At 35.4% G+C, this 5,721-nt stretch overlaps 1 protein-coding gene and 1 non-coding gene across 2 annotated transcripts in view; one reads left to right on the top strand and one right to left on the bottom strand.

Moving 5' to 3' along the window:
* Positions 1 to 5,721, bottom strand: part of FAM227B (family with sequence similarity 227 member B) — a 286,042-nt gene that overhangs the window by 186,277 nt on the left and 94,044 nt on the right. The gene's annotated exons all lie outside the window — the stretch shown is intronic.
* Positions 2,976 to 3,048, top strand: TRNAG-CCC (transfer RNA glycine (anticodon CCC)). The gene has a single exon. It is a non-coding gene; the product is annotated as a tRNA-Gly (tRNA).

Below are 5,721 nucleotides of genomic sequence, written 5' to 3'. Positions count from 1 at the left end.
TTTTTTTTTGCGGTACGTGGGCCTCTCACTGCTGTGGCCTCTCCCGTTGCGGAGCACAGGCTCCGGACGTGCAGGCTCAGTGGCCATGGCTCACAGGCCCAGCCGCTCCGCGGCATGTGGATCCTCCCAGACCGGGGCACGAACCCATGTCCCCTGCATCGGCAGGCGAACTCTCAACCACTGTGCCACCAGGGAAGCCCCAAATTCATTCTTTAAAGCCACCATGATACCCAAACCAGGCAAAGACATTACAAAAAAGAAAATTACAGGCAAATATTTCTGATGAATATAGATGCAAAAATCCTCAATAAAATATTAGCAAACCAAATTCAGCAACATATAAAATGGATCATACACCATGATCAAGTGGGATTTATTCCAGGGATGTAAAGATAGTTCAATATCCACAAATCAATGTGATACACCAAATTAACAAAATGAAAAATAAAAATTATATGATCATCTCAATAGATGTAGAACAAGCATTTGACAAAATTCAACACCCATTCATGATAAAAACTCTCAAAAAAGTTAGTTTACGACTTCCCTAGTGGCACAGTGGTTAAGAATCTTCCCACCAATGCAGGGGACACGGGTTTGAGCCCTGGTCTGGGAAGATCCCACATGCCACAGAGCAGTTAATTTAGAAGGAAAATATCTCAATATAAAGGCCATTTATGACAAATCCACAGCTAACATTGTACTCAATGGTGAAAAACTGAAAGGTTTTCCTCTAAAATCATGAACAAGGCAAGGATGCCCACTCTCACCATTTCTATCTAACATAGTATTGGAAGTCCTAGCCACAGTAATCAGACAAGAAAAAGAAATAAAAGGCATCCAAATTGGAAAGGAAGAAGTAAAACTATCACTATTTGCAGATGACATGACTATATTTAGAAAACCCTAAAGTCTCCACCAAAAAACTATTAGAACTAATAAATGAATTCAGTAAAGTTGTGAGATACAAGATCAATATACAGAAATGGGTTGCTTTTCTGTACACTAATAATGAACTATTGGAAAGAGAAAACAAGAAAACAATTCCATTTTACACTTGTATCAAAAAGGATAAAATACCTTTGAATAAACTTAACTATACTCTGAAAACTGTAAGAGATTAATGAAGGCAAGTGAAGATGATACAAAGAAATTGAAAGGTATCCCATGGTCATGGATTAGAAGAACATTATTAAAATGTCCATAGTACCCAAAGCAATCTACAGATTTAATGCAAGCCCTATCAAAATACCCATGACTTTTTTCATAGAACTAGAACAAATAATCCTAAAATTGTTATGAAACCACAAAAGACCCTGAATACTCAAAGCAATCTTGAGAAAAAAGAACAAATCTGGAGATGTCATGTTCCCTGACTCCAGACTACACTACACAGCTATAGTAATCAAAACAGCATGGTACTGGCATAACAACAGACACATAGACCAATGGCACAGAATAGAGAGCCAAGAAATAAACCCACAAACATATGGTCAATTAATCTATGATAAAGGAGGTAGAAATACATAATGAGGAAAGACAGTCTCTTCAATAAGCGCTGTTGGGAAAACTGAAAAGCTACATGTAAAAGAATGAGATTAGAACATTTTCTCACACCATATATAAAAACAAACTCAAAATGGATTAAAAACCTAAATTTAAGACTGTTTAAACCGTAACTCTAGAAGAAAACACAGGCATATACTTTTGATGTAAATCTTAACAACATTTTTTTGCATCTTTCTCCTCGGGCAAGAGAAACAAAAGCAAAAATTACAAATGAACCTAATTAAACTAAAAGCTTTTGCACAGCAAAGGACACCATCAACAAAACAAAAAGACAACATACTCAATGAGGAAAGATATTTGCAAATGGTATGTCTGCTAAGAGTAAATATCCAAAATATATAAAGAGCTCATACAAATCATTGTCAAAAAAACAAACAACCTGATTAAAAACTGGGCAGAAGACCTGAATAGAATTTTTTTCAAAGAGGACCAACAGGCACATGAAAAGATGCTCAACATCACTAACCATCAGAGAAATGCAAATCAAAACCACAATGAGATATCACCTCCAACCTGTCAGAATGACTATCATCAAATAGACAACAAAAAATAAATGTTGGCAAGGATGCGGAGTAAAGGAACTCTTGTGCACTGTTGGTGAGAATGTATAGCCATTATGGAAAAGAGTATGGAGGTGCCTCAAAAAAATAAAATTAGATCTACCATATGATCAAGAAATTCCACTCCTGGTCATATATCCAAAGAAAACAAAAACACTAATTTGAAAGGATTAATGCTCTCCAATGTTCATAGCAGCATGATTTACAATAGCCATAATATGAAATCGACCTAAGTGTCTATCAACAGATGACTGGATAAAGAAGATGTGTATAAAAAATAATATGTGTATACACACACACACACACACACACACACACACACATACATACATATACACAATGGAATGTTACTCAGCCATAAAAAAGAATGAAAAATTGCCAGTTGCAGTAAAATGGATGGGCCTGGAGGGTATTATGCTTAGTGAAATAGGTCAGACAGAGAAAGACAAATAAACACATTTTCACCTATATGTAGCATCTAAAAAATAAAATAAATGAATATAACAAAACAAAAACAGACTCTCAGATACAGAGAACAAACTAGTGGTTACAAGTGGGATGATGGGTTGGGGGGAGAGGCAAGATAGGTGAATGGGATTAAGAGGTACAAACTACTAGGTAGAAAACAAATAAGAGACAAGGATGTAATTCACAGGGAATATAGCCAATATTTTATAATAAATTTAAATGGAGTATAACCTATAAAAATGTTAAAACAATATTTTGTATACCTTAAACTAATATAACATTGTAAATCAACTATACTTCAACAAAAAAGAAACATACCACCTTGTTTTGTTCAACCTAGTGACTTAATCTCTTAGAAGTATTCAAATTCTTGGGACTTCCCTGGTGGTCCAGTGGTTAAGACTCTGCACTCCCAATGCAGGGGGCCCAGGTTCAATCCCTTGTCAGGGAGCTAGATCTCACTTGCCACAACGAAGATCCCACACGTGGCGACGAAGATCCCGTGTGTTGTAACTAAGACCCGGCACAGCCAAATAAACAAATATTAAAAAAAGAAGTATTCAAATTCTTGTTATTCACTTCTCCTTAGCATGATATTTCCACATCACTCACTGGAGTATGTTAATGCATTTAATAATACGATAAGAACCTGCTGCTTTTTACACTATCCGGCACCTCTGACCACTGCTACCAAACTACAGACCAATGTACCTGTGTGTGTGGGGCATTTGCAAGTCACCCTGTGGCAGACCATGGAAAATTATCTTGGAAGCTAAATTAGTAATTAAGAAGTTGCATCCCAGCGAAGGGAGGATAAATGATTTTAAAAGATATATTATCCAAGTTATTATGAAATCTAATTCACAACAATCAAATTTGGATAGTTCTGTAAAAACACTACTAGCTTCTGGTTCTTTGGGCTATAACTATTCTGTGTTACATATTATTTACCCCACTTCTGTTCACATAGTCTTTCTTCACATAGTATAAAAGCCAAAAAAAACAAACAACCCAATCAAAAATGGGCAGAAAATCTAAACAGACATTTCTCCAAAGAAGACATAATCTTCTCCAAAGAAGATTAAAAAGCATGTGAAGAGATGCTCAAAATCACTAATTATTAGAGAAATGCAAATCAAAACTAGAATGAGGTATCACCTCACACCCATCAGAATGGCCGTCACCAGAAGGTCTATAAACAATAAATGCTGGAGAGGGGGATGGGAATGCAAACTGGAGCAGCCACTATGGAGAACAGTATGGAAGTTCCTTAAAAAACTGAAAATAGAGCTATCATATGATCCATCAGTCCCACTCCTGGGTGTACATATGGAGAAAACCATAAGTCAAAAAGCTACATGTACCCCAATGTTCATTGTAGCACAATTCACAATAGCCAGGACATGGAAGCAACCTAAATGTCCATCTCGAGAGGAATGGATACAGAAGATGTGGTACATACATACAATGGAATATTACTTAGCCACAAAAAGAACAAAATAACACCATTTGCAGCAACATGGATGGACCCAGAGATTCTCATAGTGAGTGAAGTAAGTCAGACAGAGAAAGACAAATATCATATGATATTGCTTATATGTGGAATCTAAGAAAAAGACTACAAATGAAATTATCTACAAAAACTTTTATCTTAGAAATAGAGTTACAGACATAGAAGATAAATTTATCGTTACCAGGGGGTAAGGGAGGGGAGGGATAAATTGGAAGATTGGGATTGACATACACATACTACTATATATAAAACAGATAACTAATGAAGACCTACTGTATAGCACAGGGAACTCTACCCAATACTCTGTCCTATAAGGGAAAAGAATCTAAAAAAGAGTGGATATATGTATTTGTATAGAAATTCACTTTGCTCTATACCTGAAACTAATACAACATTGTAAATCAATTATACCCCAATACAAATTTTAAAAATTTAACCAATAATAGTACAATAATACAACTTATTGAAATTATTGCCACTTTGGGAGTTTATATCTCTGGCCATCCTATTACTGTTTTGGGGGTTTCCTCACTCTTTAGCCATGCAAATTTCTTGTTTTTCTTTAATGATGTGTATTGAAAAACACAATGTTGAGATTTTACTGGCTTAATTCTCAGAGGGCTATCTCATTTTCAAGTTTGAAGGGTTCTGTCTTTATTGTCCCTAAGCATTGCTTACAGTGAAGATGTAGCAAAATGACAAAGGTGCAAATTAAAGTTCAAGTAGCTAATCCATCTGGCTATTACTTGAAGCATTTTTGGAACATGTCATTTGCTAAATATCAACTAGTGCTTGTGTATGAGTAACTTGTTAAAAAAATTTTCACCTCCTCACATCACTAAGTACAGTAATGTGCACATAGGTACTTAAAAGTTACATGTTAACTGAATATAAGAAATATTTTTTATCACTTGTGGTTTAAACAATAGTCTATAAAAAACCATAAAGTATGTTAATGCTTTAACCTTAAAGTTCAGATAAAGAGGAAAAATTGGGCTTAAAAATCAGGGGGGCGTGTAAAGATTGTTTTTCAAAAACGATCTTCATCTGAGTTTTAAAGGTTATATGGTGTGGTACCACAATAAGAGAAATGACCATTAAAACTTTAGTCTTGTAAATAATCTAACAATATACTGGTTAAAGGGAGCTGGCTTGTAAATCCTGAGTCCTTCCAGATACTAAAATTCTGTAACTCTTACATTCCAGTCCTAAAAAGGGAGATATGCCATTTTGTTTGGAAGGCAAATTTTAACTACCTGCTGCCTGTTTATTAACTCATTAAAAACAAAAAGAGAAAGTGCTTTTAGTTTAAAATTCTGGAGAAAAGTTAACCCCATATGACAATAAGCATCTAAAATGTCAAGAAGAAGAAATTATGTTTTAAAAATGTTTTAGATTAGAAGCAATTCTGAGACAGCAGCATACGTGGAGCCCAGATTATTGCATTCCTTGGCAGTCATATATACACACACATGCATATGTATATACTCATGTTTTACCCCAGTTCAGCTCTTGACCTGCCTCAGCATTCCTCTAGTACACAAATTAAGGAAGTAATACACACAAAGACACACACACACACACAGAGATAGAACTGTTGAGGGGAAAGAG

Source organism: Lipotes vexillifer, unplaced genomic scaffold (assembly GCF_000442215.2).
Source record: "Lipotes vexillifer unplaced genomic scaffold, Lipotes_vexillifer_v1.1 scaffold24, whole genome shotgun sequence".
In the NCBI taxonomy this organism is placed as follows: domain Eukaryota; kingdom Metazoa; phylum Chordata; class Mammalia; order Artiodactyla; family Lipotidae; genus Lipotes; species Lipotes vexillifer.
This window is presented reverse-complemented; position numbering and strand designations above follow the sequence as displayed.